Source organism: Trichomycterus rosablanca, chromosome 14 (genome assembly GCF_030014385.1).
Source record: "Trichomycterus rosablanca isolate fTriRos1 chromosome 14, fTriRos1.hap1, whole genome shotgun sequence".
In the NCBI taxonomy this organism is placed as follows: Eukaryota; Metazoa; Chordata; class Actinopteri; order Siluriformes; family Trichomycteridae; genus Trichomycterus; species Trichomycterus rosablanca.
This window is the reverse complement of record NC_086001.1, coordinates 30,030,674-30,048,019: the sequence shown is the minus strand read 5'-3', so window position 1 is coordinate 30,048,019 and position 17,346 is coordinate 30,030,674. Positions and strand designations below refer to the sequence as shown.

The following is a 17,346-nucleotide window of genomic DNA, read 5'->3' as shown; positions in this document are numbered from 1 at the left end:
GACACACCCTGGTACTTGTACTGACACACCCCCATACCATGACACACCCTGGTACTTGTACTGACACACCCCCATACCATGACACACCCTGGTACTTGTACTGACACACCCCCATACCATGACACACCCTGGTACTTGTACTGACACACCCCCATACCATGACACACCCTGGTACTTGTACTGACACACCCTCATACCATGACACACCCTAATACTTGTACTGACACATCCTCATACCATGACACACCCAGGTACTGGTACTGACACACCCCCATACCATGACACACCCTGGTACTGACACACCCCCATACCATGACACACCCTGGTACTGGTACTGACACACCCCCATACCATGACACACCCTAATACTGACGCACCCACATACCATGACACACCCTGGTACTGACACACCCCCATACCATGACACACCCTGGTACTTGTACTGACACACCCCCATACCATGACACACCCTGGTACTTGTACTGACACACCCCCATACCATGACACACCCTAGTACTTGTACTGACACACCCTCATACCATGACACACTTTGGTACTTGTACTGACGCACCCTCATACCATGACACACCCTGGTACTTGTACTGACGCACCCTCATACCATGACACACCCTGGTACTTGTACTGACACACCCTCATACCATGACACACCCAGGTACTGGTACTGACACACCCCCATACCATGACACACCCTGGTACTGACACACCCCCATACCATGACACACCCTGGTACTGGTACTGACACACCCCCATACCATGACACACCCTAATACTGACGCACCCACATACCATGACACACCCTGGTACTGACACACCCCCATACCATGACACACCCTGGTACTGGTACTGACACACCCCCATACCATGACACACCCTGGTACTGGTACTAATAGTAATGGAGAGAGACATTTTGACTGTATTAGAGCAGCTGCTACAACAACATAATGAAAAGCTCGGCCTACTCAGGTCCATTACACATGCTCTTAGAAAAAATGATCCAAAACAAATTGAGGATTTCACTGCTCCACTTGCCAACGAATCTCAGTTCAGACACTTTGACATGAACCTCTAGACTAGTAAGTACTTTCTACGTTAAACTGTTTTTTATGTGTTATGTATGTACTTTGTTATAGTCCCTTTAAAAGATGCACTTTGACAAGTTACTTAATCCTGGTGTGTTCTTAAGTGGCCCTCTACTATGTTTAAGAGCAAAGAAAAACCCCTAAATGATTTTTTTTAAACCTTAAAACTTCTTGACTTTTAATAGTGAGCGCAACATTAGAAAATCTTAGAACCTCATCACACTCAGCATGTGTCTTTCTTTTACAGATTGAGTGTTTTGGTTTTTGTGGAGGTACGACTGGAAAGGAAACTGTAACAAACGACCTGGTAAATCATCAAGATTTTTAAATTAATATTTAAACTGAATTCATTCATTAAGTCTCCTCGCCTACAGCCGAGACGAACTTGAGACCAACAGTAAAGCTCTCCATCGTTTCCATGTGGCAGGTCCATAACTGAAGGGCTGTCAGTGTAGAATCTGGTATGTGGGTATATGCCCTGCCCTTGGACATAGGTCGGTTAGCTCAGTTGGTTAGAGTGTGGCACTAATAACGCCAAGGTCGTAGTTTTGATCCCTGTATGGGCCACACCCGCTTTTGGACTTAAACTAACAAACAAGTGAGCCTTCTCTAACTAGGAGGTCCTATTGACCTTGGCTTCAAACGTTGTCTCTGACAAGTGTGAGATCTTTTTAATGCCCCTCTCATTTAAGTCAGAAACATGCCATTATTTCAATTTGCCAAACTTAACTGCCCTTCTGTAAAAGTTAGCAAGTCATGTGACCCATGTGTACCATCCAATGAAACATCTGTGCGTGTGTTTCTGTGGCACAATTGGTTAGTGTGTTAGGCTGTTAACTGAAAGGTTCGTAGTTCTAGCCCACCCAGGGATGAGTGCCTTTTATTGCACAACCTGCCTGTTGATCAAACGGATATGAGACGCAACAACAACGTGTAGCTCCACAGAATAGTGGAAATAAGTAACTGAAAACATCCAGTAAACAACAGTCCTACAAGCACAAATATCCACCTGATAAGTCACCAGAGACCGGCTGTCCAAAGTGGAAGAACGTCCTTTTGGTTTCAGTGAATGTTAAATGAAGATACTCGCCCAACGTGGGGCTCAAACCCACGAGCCTGAGATTAAGAGTCTCATGCTCTACCGACTGAGCTAGCCAGGCTTAAGCAGCAGGTCAGAACAGATAGCTCATCGGTCAGACCATCAGAGAGATGTAGGTTTAATTCACTAACATCACGACCAGATTAAGAACTAATTCACAGTTTACAAACAAACACAATTCAGAATAAGCAACAGAAACAGACACAGACTTACTGTCGCTGTATTGTATTGTATTATAGTGTTAAATTGTAGTCTATTTTATTGAGATTATGCTTTAATGCTGTATTTTCTCACATGTATTTAATCCAGCACAATGGTTAAACTGCACAACCCAACAAGTTAAAATAACCCATTATGTGTTCTGTCCAATATTTACACAGTGCTGGTTGACAAATAACACAATTTCACCTGCATTCGGCCTTTTCTTTCCCGTATACCAAAAATAGTCGCCATTGCAGGTCTACAACACGTTACAAAAACACTTGGGACACTTCATTTTTGCTTTTTATAATCTTGTCGGTGTCACGTTGTATTGAAACTAAAATAAATAAATAAAAACTTAATATTTAAAAGTAAGTGTTTAGGTTCATTCATCATCTTAACACATATTACAAACTAATCAAGCTCGTCAAATTTCCGACATTGTTCACGTAAACAAAAATCTCAAGTGGAAGCACAAGATTCATTTATTTATAGACGGTGCTGTTTATGGTTTTACACTTTAAAACATGAACAGTTAAAAAATAACAACAAACACAACAACAACAATTTAATAATAATGTCACAAATCTGTACCCAAGCAACAAGCTGTAATTTATCTAGCACCACTAGATGGGAACGATCTCTGTACAACATTTTGAACTTCACTTTAAAAGTCAGTTCAGTGTGTTTTACTGTAGTAAGAATAGCTCCACATGTTGTGTACGTAGTGTTTATGGTATTTAAGCTGGATGGATAGATGGAAGTTAAAATGTAATCTAAGGTGACTTAAGTTTATTCGCTGCTGTTGGCTTATAAAGTTTTACTGAACAAACTGGCTCGTATTTTGGCACTGATATACCCTCCTGAATGGTGATCTGCTTGGTTGACACAACTAGCACAAGTAATCGTGGTCTACACCCCACAAGCGCTCTGTTGTACTTGCACATGCGCTGAACGCTACCATCCTAATACTGCTAAAGTTTCTAAACCTCTAAAGCTGAGTTAAGTTTAGGACCCAGTTAGCCGGTAGATTTAGCTGTAAACAACGATTTGCCTTTTGGTGTTACAATTCGGCATAGAACAGTTACTGTACATGTGGAACACTTTTCTCTACTCAGCATTGATAACACTGTTTTTACCTAAATAAAGCCAGGTTCCACCGAGATTTGAACTCGGCTCACTGGATTTAAAGTCCAGAGTGCTAACCATTACACCATGGAACTACTCAGTGAGGTCTTACTTAAGCCGAAAAGTTAATAGTCATTTAAGAGCAAGTTGGCTGTTAGATGGCGCTGTAAACGATGATTTGTGATTATATTTTGGGATGGAGCAGTCACATGTGGAACACTATAACACTACTAGTGCTATTATGAAGTGCTGGATGAATGAATGGAAATTAACATGTCATTTAAGGTGACTCTAAACTAGCACAAGCAATTGTGATGCTCTGTTGAACTGCACATGCGCTGAATGCTACCATCCTGAAACTGCTAATGTTTCTCAATCTTGGACCTCACACCGGGCCTCAAATAAAAGCAGTAAGGTTCCACTGAGATTTGAACTCAGATCGCTGGATTCAGAGTCCAGAGTGCTAACCATTACACTATGGAACCACAAAAAGACATATTTTTTTAATGAAGGATTGAGCACAAAGGTTAATAATTACACCATTAGCTCCACATGTTTTTATGTAGTGTTGATGGTATTTAAGCTGGATGAATAGATGGAAGTTAACATGTCAGACATCACAAGTTGCAAAAACTTGCAACCCCCCAAAAAAACAAAAACAAACAAACAAACAAACAAAAGAAAAAAAGCTAAAAAACCTCTCGCACACAGCAAAGGATTATGGGTGATAACAGAACTTTTAGGAGCTGCTTACTGAGCTACTAAACTAACTGTTCGCGTCGCGTGAGTACAACTAAGTGCTCTATCTAGAGTGAAAGATAATTGATTTATGTTCCCTACATAGTGCACTACATTGTATATCAGATAACAGATTTAATACGCGATCGTATTAATAAAGTCTGTGTCGCCTGTGTGTGTGTGTGTGCGCGTGTGTGCGCGCTCTTGGCCGCTCGTTCTAGATTCCGGGAGATTTTATCTGACTTGTGGGAATCAGGGAGCCGCTATGTATATGCGTACATACCCAGACAGCACAATACGTAGGTGAAGCATCGGTAAAACACCGCCGTGAAGGAAATTCATCGCGTTCTATTTTTAGACGTAGGATATTGGGAGGCAAAACGTGGAAGTGTCGCTTTTTGCTTTCCTATGCAACGTGCATCGGCTGAAGATCGGAACATCGCGTTTTCAGCTCCACTGTCGCATCAGGGTCACATGGAGCCGAGGTCAGAGAAGCCCGCTTGGGACTGAAAGATCACCGGTTCTATTCATCAGACTGTATCAACGATTTTAAAGGATGTAGACAGTTGTGTTAATGTACGGTTTGGTTATATGGTGTTACCATAGAAGTTGATATCGCGAGATCTGGATGCGGTGTGGCGCGTCTCGGTTTTTGGTGGTTGTGTTGTGTGATGATACGTGCTGGATACCTCCGTGAGACCTGTTATTAATAAACACTAGTTTTGGATTTATTAAACGTCTCTTTATTAACATGGTGTCAGAAGTGGGATGTCCTTCGCAGTAACGAAACGTTAGATTCACGCAGAACCTACAACTTACAAGCTGCGCGAGGAACGGAGGTGAATAAATCGCGAAAATGGCAGACGGATTCAGACGTCCCGACCCCCTCGTTTTTGACGGGAATGTGGCAGACAACTGGCGCAGGTTTGAACGAGAATATGACATATTCATCGCCGCTGCACACAGCGATAAACCTGCTAAGACTAGAGCATACATACTCCTCAATCTTGCGGGACCGGAGGCAATAGAAAGGGAGCAGTCATTCACATACGCAGCCGCAGTCATGGACGGAGAAAACGTCATTGCACCTGCGGAATCCCGGGAGGATCCTGACTGCCTTCTCAGAAAATTTAGAGAAATATGCAACCCGGAAACAAACGTGATAATGGAGAGACACAATTTCAATTCTCGATACCAAAAACCAGCTGAGACAGTCGAATCATATGTGAGTACACTAAAAAACCTTGCTAAAACATGTAACTTTGGTCCATTGCAAGATGAACTCATTAGAGACAGACTGGTCGTTGGTATTAGTAATGACAGTGTTAGACGCTCCCTGCTCAAGGAGATGGACCTCACACTAGCTAAGGCCATACGGATATGCCAAATAAGTGAGCTCACTGACCAACACTCAAAAGCTCTCTCTGCCCCTAGGCATATTATAACTGCTAATGTAGACACTATGCAAATAAAAAGAAGCAGCAAATCCAAAGGCCAGTTAAAATACAAACCCAAACAAGAAAGCTCAATCTCAAACTGCAGCAACTGTGGTGGTACGCACTCTGCCCAACGTTTCCAGTGCCCAGCTTACGGACAGCAGTGTCATGGTTGCGGGAAATACAACCATTTCAAAAAGCTGTGCAGATCCACAAGAGCTAGTAAATCAAGCAGGCAAGTGAATCAACTGTCAACTGAGACTGATTCTGACAGCGACACTTTTGCAGTTGAGGGTCTTTCAATACTAAAAGACTGCAACATCAACACAATACACACTGACAACTACTACAAAAAGGAAGGACATTGCACTGTTATGGTGAATAAAAAGAAACTGGAATTAAAAGTCGATACAGGGGCCAAATGCAACGTCATCTCCTTTAATACATACAAATCTATCAAACAATGTGAACCAATTTACAAATCAAATAAAACAGTCAAACTCATTGCTTTCGGTGGAACCGTGATCGAGTCAATGGGCACAGTAAGTTTGCAATGCGAACTCAATGGGCAGTACCACATATTAAAATTCCAGGTTATACATAATGATGCACAGTCCATATTAGGCTTGCAAGACAGCCTGAGGATGAAAATTGTTACCTTTAGCAAGGAAGTATACCACATAGATACTGCTCAGGATGAAAGCATATCACAAAGAATGTTTCAGGAATATGCAGACTTGTTCACAGATGAACTTAGTAAATTACCAGTCACTTATATCATGAAACTAGATCCATCTGTGACCCCAGTTGTAAATCCACCTCGCCGTGTTCCAGTGGCAATGCAGGAAAAGGTAAAATGTGAACTCCAGAGAATGCAGGATCTAGGAGTGATTGAACCAGTGGATGAGCCCACAGAATGGGTTTCTAATATGGTTGCCACTCATAAAAAAGACACAGATGATGTTCGTATATGCATCGATCCACGAAACCTAAACAAGGCACTTATGCGGCCCCATCACCCCATGCGCACCGTAGAGGAGGTGGCAGCCCAAATGTCTGGTGCCACCGTTTTTTCTGTTCTCGATGTTAAATGCTCATTCTGGCAGATTAAATTGACATTTCTTCTCTCCACACCACATTCACAACTCCTTTTGGCAGGTTCAAATTCCGTAGGATGCCCTTTGGCATCAATACTGCCTCTGAAGTTTTCCAAAGAACTATGGAACAGATATTTGCCGGTTTCCCATGTGCCATAATTGTGGATGACATCATTATTGGTGGCAGGGATGCAGAAGAACACGAGAAAAACCTAAAAAAAGTTCTGGACCGGGCAAGAAAAGTAAAGCTCAGACTCAATAAAAACAAATGTAAATTTGGGCTCAGGGAAGTGAGTTACGTAGGACATGTTTTTACCGAAACCGGTCTCAAAGCTGATCCAACAAAAACAGAAGCGATCATCAAAATGCCCTCTCCAGAAGACAAAGCAGCCTTGCAACGCTTTTTGGGAATGATTACCTACCTGGGTAAGTTTATTCCAAACTTGAGTGAATTAACAACACCACTACGCCAACTACTGCACAAAGATGTGGTCTGGAGCTGGACGCAACACCAACAGGATGCTTTTAATAGACTTAAGCTACATGTAACGAGTCCACCTGTGCTCCACTATTATGATGTCACAAAACCAGTAACGCTCACCTGTGATGCATCCCAACACGGTTTAGGAGCTGCCTGTCTCCAGGATGGCATTCCAGTGGCTTTTGCATCACATGCACTGACCGAAACAGAAGGGAGATATGCACAGATTGAAAAGGAGCTGCTTGCAGTAGTCTTTGCTTGTCACAAATTCTACGACTACATATATGGCAAACCTGTCATGATTGAAACTGACCACCAACCCCTGGTTACAATCCACAACAAGCCTTTTCATGCAATCCCTGCACGCCTGCAGCGTATGATGCTGACACTCCAAAAATTCAACCTGACCCTGACATACAAAAAAGGGAAAGACCTCTACCTCGCTGATACTCTCTCACGGGCGCCAAGACATGATGTTAGCCCATCAAAAGAGGAAAAGCACGAATTTGAGGTTATGTCGGTGCAATTAATATCTCCCAGGCGACTTGATGAACTGCGTGAACACACAGCCACAGACCCTATTCTCCAGACAATTATACAGTTGATCAAAAATGGATGGCCCAGGCGTATAAGCAGAGTGCCTCCAGGGGCCAAACCATATTTTAACTTTCGTGATGAACTCACGGTCATAGACAACATTGTCATGCGAGGGAACAGAGCTGTCATCCCAGCTACACTGCACTCAGAATACGTCAAGGCACTACACAAAGGCCATCCAGGCATGGAATCCACAAAGAGGAGGGCGAGAGAATGTGTATTCTGGCTTTCAATAAATGAGGATGTAGAGAACGCCATACAAACATGTGGTGTTTGCAACAGCATAAAACCGCACCAACAAAAAGAACCATTAAAATTACACTCAGTCCCTGATTTGCCCTGGTCTGTTGTAGCTACAGACATATTCGAGTGGGAAAGCCACCACTACCTTGTACTTGTGGATTCGTACTCAGGCTGGTTCGAAATTGACCAACTCAGCAGCATATCCTCGCTTTGTGTGATCAACAAACTGAAACACCATTTCTCTGTACATGGCATACCACAAAAGCTGTATTCAGACAACGGGACTCAATTTACAAGCCAGATATTTAGTGACTTTTCCAGATCATGGGACTTCGCACATGTAACGAGCAGTCCTGAATACCCTCAGTCCAATGGTCTCAGTGAAAGGGCTGTGCGGAGCGCTAAGAAACTGCTGGAGACAACAAAAAGGGATGGAACAGATTTTTACCTGAACCTATTAAGTTTGCGAAACACACCTAGAGACAAGATCCTGGGTTCTCCTGCACAAAGACTACTATCACGGCGGACTCGAACAGTCCTACCAATTTGCAAACACCTGTTGAAACCTGCAGCAATATCCACGGCTGTCATTAAAGCCCAGCTAACAAAGAAGCATGAGACACAGAAACGTTGGTACGACAAATCCAGCAAACCACTACCTTCTTTGATCCCAAATCAAATAGTGAGACTCCAAACACAAAAGGGATATGAAAACATGGGCATTGTCAGGAGAAAATGCAATGAGCCACGATCGTACATAGTCGAATACGAAGGAAGAGAGTTTCGACGCAACAGAAAGCATCTCATACCAGTGATGGAATCACCACCGCCACAATTCTCAGAGTCAAGCACACCTACAGGCAAACAGGACCAACCTCAACACACACACCAACATGCAGGGGTTAACCCAGATACGGAACGTGCACATCTAGAACAAGATCAAGTGCCAACCGAAGTACAAAGGAACCCCAGCAGAGTTCTACATGAGACGCAGGAAGAAAGTGCTACTCAGCATTCCACGTCCACATATATAACCAGATCCGGTAGAGTTTCCAAGCCAAACAAAAAATACCTGGACTTAGAATGAAACTGCATTTAAGACACTACCACAAGGATACTAACGCATGGTGTAAATAATTGTCACACTTTGTTACTTAAAATGTATAGCTATTCAACTGAATTTGAATTGTTGGCTAAAACAAAAGAACCTGTGTTGCACCAAAGTCAAATGTGGATGGGACACTTTGGTTAAACATATTTTATTCTTAGGTAAACTTAGATTGGCAGTTCCATAAAAAAGTTGCACAATAAGCTTACAAGGGAGGATGTAGACAGTTGTGTTAATGTACGGTTTGGTTATATGGTGTTATCATAGAAGTTGATATCGCGAGATGCGGTGTGGCGCGTCTCGGTTTTTGGTGGTTGTGTTGTGTGATGATACGTGCTGGATACCTCCGTGAGACCTGTTATTAATAAACACTAGTTTTGGATTTATTAAACGTCTCTTTATTAACAAAGGAGCAGAGATGTACATGCAGGAAAAGTAAAGCCAAATATTACCCATAAGAAAAAGATTTTTCACTGATACTATCGTCAACAATAAATATAAACTCAAGACACACGAAATTCACTGTTGGTTTTGGACAGAAAATGAAATTGCTATATTAGATTTATATGCACTGCCCCCTGGTTCCATGAACTATAGCTACTGTATAGAAATCTGAATCTGTAACTGGTCATATTGTGTACACTGCCAACCCTGGTTACTATAACAACCACTGTATCAGAGAATGTAATGTGGCCTTTCATTAAAAAAATAAATCAATGTCAGGTGTAAAATGATAACCAGACAGTAACAACATTTACAGTCACAAACAAATCAGGTTGGTTTACTGCAATGGTAGTTTGAAATGCAGTGGCATTAATAAAAATATTGTTTCAACAAGAACACAAAAAGCTCAATAAGAGCATTTTCCACACCTTTAACTGTATACACAGGTGTAAAATATGTCATTTTTAAGATATAAAATATTCTTTGCCAGCCCATTACAGCTTCACATAGTGCCCAGCTCACTCTCTTCCTGCCAGCAGCAACAGAATTTCTGTTATCCATCAATGAACATTTAAAGGAAATGGTATCCTACACCTAACACCAAAGATTGCTGTGGCCATTTATGATCTGATAAGCAAAACATAATTTATCATGTAATGTTGAGCATTTAGCAGTTTGCAATAAAATAAATCCTTCAGCTAATAATTAAGGTTGCTGTGGCTGTTTATGATCCAATCAGCAACACTTGCTTCATTTGTACATTAGGCTTATTAATGCTGGCAAATTTTCTCTTCTGATTTACAAAAAATGAATTTGTAGAAATGCTTCAGCTGATGCCAAGTAGCCTTTATTACATGGAAACTTGCAGAAAATATAAAAATATTATAAGGTCAACATCATACAACAGATAAAAATTGAGTTTAATGTGCATATAACAATATAGAACATGATGTAACCTTAAAAATAGTGAGCCTGCATGAGATTACAGCCACCTGTAATATAGTTTCAGTTCAGAGTTGACTGAATAAAATATTTATCGATTTAAACACATTTACGAATGATGGTAGAACCAATCATGTTAAAATACAACATAAATTGAACTTGAGTTGCATTAGATACAGCTGGGAAAATGTGATACATTACATAAATTAAAATGAAAATGACAGCACTTTTCACAATCAGACTCGAAGTAGTTTACAAAAAACCCTGGTCCAAACCTTAATGAACAAGCTAAGCAAAACATTGGCAAGGAAAACTACTCCCTCAGAGCAAGAGGAAGAAACCTTAAGAGACTCATCCTACACTGGTCAAAACTAGAAAAATTAATAAGAATAACGAATAATTAGCCTTGGCCTAATAATTAGAGGACTGGGCTTGGTACCAGAAGGTTGCCGGTTCAATTCCCAGGATCCATGGCTGAAGTGCCATGGGCACCGGGGATGGCTGCCCGACACACTGGGTGTGTGTTGACTGGTGCACTGGTGTGTGCGTGTTCACTGCCACAGATGGGTTAAATGCGGAAGACATTATTTTATAGTCAATGCGAAATCTGACCGGGAGCCAGTGCAGTGTGCATAAGACAGGGGTGATGTGTTCATATTTTCTGGTTCTAGTAAGGATTCTGGCTGCTGCATTCTGGACTAACTGCAGTTTGTTTATACACCTACTGGAACAACCAGACAAAAGGGATTACAATAATCCAACCTAGAGGTAACAAAAGCATGGACAAGTATTTCTGCGTCATGTAGTGACATCATAGCGTAGCAAGGTTTCTAAGATGACAGAAGGCTATCCTGGTGGTGATAGCTACATGAGCTTCAAAAGAAAAACTGGAATTAATAATCACACCAAGGTCTATAACAGCTGTACATGGTGTAACTGAAATACCATCCAGAGTTACTATGTAATCAGAAAGTTTACTTCTAGCTGCCTGTGGTCCTAATATTTTTTATTATATAATTTAGTAAAGAAAATTGTTCAACATCCAGAGTCTAAACTGGTGTCTCTCATCTGGATGTGCTGACACATAGAACTGTGTATCATCAGCATAACAGTGAAAGCTGATACCATGTTTAAGAATAATATTAACCAGAGGTAGCATATCTATACATACATAGATGGGCCTAAAACAGAACCTTGTGGAACACCAAACTTAACCTTACTGTGCATAGAATATTCACCATTTACATCTACAAACTGATAACGGTCACTCAAATAGGCTGTTCCCTAAACTCCAACAATATTTTCTAGCCTATAAAGGAGATCAATGGTGTCAAAAGCTGCACTTAAGTCAAGCAGTACAAGCAGGGAGACACAACCCTGATCAGAGGCCAGTAACAGGTCATTCACAACTTTAACCAGCGCTGTCTCTGTGCTATGATGAGGCCTAAACCCTGACTGACAAATGTTATTTCTATGCAGGTATGAACATAGCTGCTGTGCTACAACCTTTTCTAGGATTTTGGAGATGAAGGGGAGGGTTGATATCGGTCTGTAATTAGACAACTGGCAGGGGTCTAGGTTAGGTTTTTTGCCAGAGGTTTGATAACTGCTTTAAATGATTTAGGGACATAGCCAGTACTAAGAGATGAATTGATCTTTTTTAAAAGAGTTGTATCTGTTTTAGGAAAGTTGTGGGTACGGGATCTAGTATACATGTTGTCGATTTTGATCAAGAAATTAGTGAAATTAACTTGGTCTCACGGAGAGGGTTAAAAGACTCTAAACGCTGATCTGATGTAACTATACTGACATCTAGTTGGTTTGTCATCAGATTGCTCAGGTTTAGATTAATAGTATTAATTTTGTGCCATATGTTTTCAACTTCATCACTGAAAAAATTCATAAAGTTGTCGCTGCTAAATACTGATGGTGTGGATGCTTCTGTAGTGGTGGTCTTCCTAGTTAGTTTTGCTACAGTATTAAATGTAGGATTAGTTTTGTTTTCTTCTAGCGAGGAGAAATATTTTGCTCTAGCAGCACTAAGAGCTTTTCTATAATTTAGGAGACTCTCCTTCCATGCGGTTTGGAACACAACCTGGTTAGTTTGACTCTGTTCTAAGACAGTCATTCTGCTGTTCACTCAAGGGGAGGCTGCTACAGGAAGCCAGGGAAGGGTACACAGGAGGGAAGTGATGTGTTTGAACTTTTGAAGGTTGAAGACAACTTAAGCTGCTGCTCCATAAGATGATGTCCGTTGTACATGCTGAGATTCGAGCCAAAACCTGTGTCAAAAGGAAGAAAAGAAAGAATAAGTTGAGTGTTGTTAAGCAAAACAATGGTAGACAAAGCCAAGTGAAGAAAAGATCACCAAATTAGGTTATGACGAACACTGCCATATTGTTATTGCTGTACTGTCCTGCTGCAGTGGCATCAGATCTTTTTTTTTTTTTTACAAAATATATACACAACTAATGAGTGTTTCAGCTAAAATAGCTCAATAGATCAAGTTACAGAAGACAGTATATTTGCTGTACACATTACATAATAACCAAACATTAAGTGGTTTAGTTCCTTAAACATCAGATTGATCTTTCTGGCAGTCCTTTACGCCAAACTTGTTTTTAGTAGGGTTGAACTAATAGAAAAACTAAAATTAGGGCAATAATCTTTGAAAAGCAATACAGCAGTGTATTCTGATAGACAGTCAGACATTTTCTCATCTGCTTAGTCCGTCAGAGTGGTGGTTTGTCCGGAGCCCACCCGGAATCACTCAGCACAAAGCAGGAATACATATACCACATACCACACACACACACACCGAGGGGCAATTACGTGTATCCAATAAGCCTACCCTTTGTGTTTTTCAGGAGCAGGGAGGGAACCAGAGCACCTGGCGAAAACCCACACAGACACAGGGAGAAGCTCCAAACTCCTCAAAGACAGATGCTGAAGCGAGACTCGCCTGTATAGTTTTTCAATTCTAGCAATATCTTTAAGTCATATATTTGACACATAAAACATTAAGTCTGGTAATACCTATAAACTGTGATTACCTGTCATTATTTTCACATTTGTTTAATTCTGTTTTGTGAAAATAATAAATATTAAAATATAAAATATCACTCCAACGGGTCACATTTTTTACCCCAGTGGTGGAGCATGGAGTGATGCACATTCAAAGGGTAAAATATTTAAAGCATAAGACTGAATATCTGTGCATTAACACATCTTAGTGAATTATCCCATACTAAATTAGTCAATTTAGGGAACATTAACAAATAAGGCTAGTATACTGAATAAAGTATGCAACACATTAACCACAAACAGCCTATTTATTATGCTGTAGGCATTGTGATTCTTTTGACTATCACCTTATGTTGCAACTCATCTGATTTTAAATTAATAACAAAGGAAAAAGAAAAAGTTAGTGAGACTGAAAATACAAGGCGAGTTAAACGTCTTAAACAATTGATCATAATAGGCTTTATGGGAAGCTCATGCTCAGTACAAAAATATTGTACTACCGTATAAAAGTAAAATGTAAAAAATAAAAAAGTTACTCTTTTACTATATTAAATGTAAGTTATACTTAAGCAATCTTGATGGTGTATATTAATAACCTACTGTAGGAGCACTGGGTGCTGCATGGTGAAGGAGCGGTGATGCCACAGTGATGCTACAGACTGCCAAGTGGACCATGGCTAGATTAAAATTCAACATTTGCTGTGGCTGCAATTTCATTCAAGGTCAACACCCATTCCATTTCAAGTTATGTCAATCCATTTACCTTCAGTTTTAGAAAACCAAAAACCTATGTGAACACACCAGGCCCAGTTCTAACACCCTGCATCCATCTTTGCAGGGCTCTTATTCTTGGTAGAGGAACCCTGCACTACCTGCAGGGTCTTGTAACCTGTTGGACCAGCAGCAAAGTGATTGATCTATTTCGTCCCTTTTGTGTTTAGTCTGACTAATGCCTCAATTTGGTCATTTTGAAAAAGTGGTCTTTAAATGATTTGTCCCCAATTCACTTTGTTTGAGAGCAGCATTATCGTTCTTTATTATTTTAGTGCTGCTTTTGCTTTTTTTCTTGTCTATATTTTTTTAACAGATCCCAATGACCTTTCCCTGTTCCTTACTTTAAATAAATCAAACTTTAAGCTTCCCAGTGCTGTGGTTTTTGTTTGTAAAAAGTGCAAATGCAGTGTTTGAATAGGATTACCTCATTTTTGTTGGTGTAATCTCTGGTAATGTTAAGATGTGTGTCAGTCACTCTGAGCGACAGGAGCATCTCCAGGCAGCACAACAAACCATGGTGGAGACTATATGCAGGACAACGCAGAGGAAAGAGCACAGACAAACTGTTTAAGTTCATGAGACATTCATTTAATGAATTTATGATGAATGGTAAATAAGTGCATAGTAAAAACAAGGACAAGGCACATGTGTGTGTGTGTGTGCACAGATATATAAATGTGTTTTAATGTGTCATGTCCTGTCTAGACATGAGGCGTTTGAATGTTTCCTTTTTAATAGCAGATTTCTGCACCTGCAAGTCAATTTTGGCTTCTTCTCCTTCTGTTGTATTTAAAAGTCAAAGTTTACACTAGTCAGTAAGTTAAGATTACACAGACCCTCAGTTAAATATATCAATAAAAATTAGGATATGACTTCTTTTGACAACCATACCAAGTTTAAGAACATAAAGGTGCACTCACACTAGGCGCTGTTGCCTTGTACAATACCAGAGAATGATTGTACTCCCTTTTCCCCTGTGCACACTGCTATGTTCTGGGCCCGAGCACACTTGTGTCTTCACTATGCAACTGTTTTGTTGGAGAAAGGTATGTTTGCTACGACAGCATATTAGGGCCACTGCTAAATACATGAATAAATACATACATTCATACATGGATAAATGCTCTTTAACCAAGGTAACTCTTTTCTTTAAAAAAAATGCATACTGATGTAACTATGTAAACATGTTGATGTGCTATATAAATATTGTTAATCAATGTATTTATTAACTATTGATTACCAAAACTCACTGTTTTGTCTGAGTCCACATGAATCTATTGACCACCAAGCGTACTGAACTGCCTTCGATGCGTCTCACTCAACACCTCTATGCTTGCAGGCTTGTCACGTGTCACTTTGTTCCCTAATTTTGGTTAAACTGCAAATACATATGACCAGTAGAAAAGCAAACCAGGACCCAATGTATTTGTTTCGTGTTAAATATAGCGTCATCCCCTGTAGCAAGTAAAAGTTTCTCCTCCTGATCAAATGCAATGAAGCATACCTTGGTCTAGCTGCTCTAAATCCTACATATACACCTAATAGGGACAAAAGTATTTGGACACCTACATATTACACCTACAGGAGAATTCATGACATCCCACTGTGAAGGCTTTCTACAAGATTTGAGTGTGTCTGTGGGAATTATTGTCCATTCATCCATAAGAGCATTTATGAGGTCAGGAAGTGATGGACAAGAAGACATGGCTTACAATCTCCATTCTCCATTTCCCCCCAAAGGTGTTCGATGGGGTTGTGGTCAGAGCTCTGTGTGGACCAATCACGTTCTTCCAGACCAAACTCACCCAACCATGCCTTTATGAACCTTTCTTTGTACACTGGGACACAGTCATGTACAAACAGAAAAGAGCCTTCTCCAAACAGTTCCCACAAAGTTGAAACCAAATAACTGTCCAAAATGACTTGGTGTAATGAAGCATTAAGAATTCTCATTCCCAGGCCTAGACCAAGCCCTGAAAAACCCCATAACATTATCCCTCCTGCACCAAACTGGGTTGACACTGTGCACTCATTCTCCTGGCATTCACTAGGTGTTTGATTTTATATACCTGTGGCAATGGGACTGAACAAACCCCCTAAATTTAGTGATTAAGAAGTGTGTCCCAATACTTTTGTCCATATAGTGTATAAAATCAAGCACTTAGTGAATGCCCATACAGAGCTCTGACCTCAAACCCCTCAAACACTGCTGGGATAAACTAGAATGAAGATTGTGAGCCAGGTCCTCTCATCCAACATCACTGTCTGATCTCACAGATGCTATATGAACTGATACATTTCCCACAGACACACTCTTGTAGAAAGCCTTCCCAGAAGAATATGAGCTGTTATAGCTGCAGAGGGGAACAGACTATATATAAATGTCTATGGATTTAGAATGGGGTGTTATAAAAGAATACTTTAGTCCATACAGTGTAGCTGATTATATTTACTAGACTGAACACCCTGAGGAGGGCGGCGGGAAAGTGTGAAAGTGACTGCACGCGCTAGCAGTCTCGCGCAGTTTGAGGGTATAAAAAGCCGTTTTTAACCCTCAGTTCGTTATTTCTGGCTTTAAGGAGTTTAGAGGTAAGAAATAAATAAAATAAAACACAAGATATGAAAAATTCATATGTTATAATGAAAACAATATAATATACCGGTATATTAATCCGAATAAATAAATCTTTTTAGATTAACCAGGTTAACTTGAGTTAGCTTTGAGGCTAACACAGATGGATTGTTGTGGTAAATAAAATACCAAACAATATTTTTCATTTTCAGTTTGAGAGGAACATTATTAAACGTTTAATATTTTATTAATTCTCGAAATATATAATTCAGAGCAGTCGATTCCTCTACACCGATCGCCAGAGGAGTCGATTCCTCTACGCCGATTACTGTTGTTATTGTAAAGTGTAACGGAATCGTGGA

At 40.4% G+C, this 17,346-nt stretch overlaps 1 non-coding gene and 1 pseudogene across 1 annotated transcript; one reads left to right on the top strand and one right to left on the bottom strand.

Annotated features, from left to right (window-relative positions):
- LOC134326286 (zinc finger protein 850-like) overlaps window positions 1-17,346 on the top strand; it is a 226,344-nt pseudogene that overhangs the window by 145,046 nt on the left and 63,952 nt on the right.
- Window positions 3,942-4,013, bottom strand: trnaq-cug (transfer RNA glutamine (anticodon CUG)). The gene has a single exon. It is a non-coding gene; the product is annotated as a tRNA-Gln (tRNA).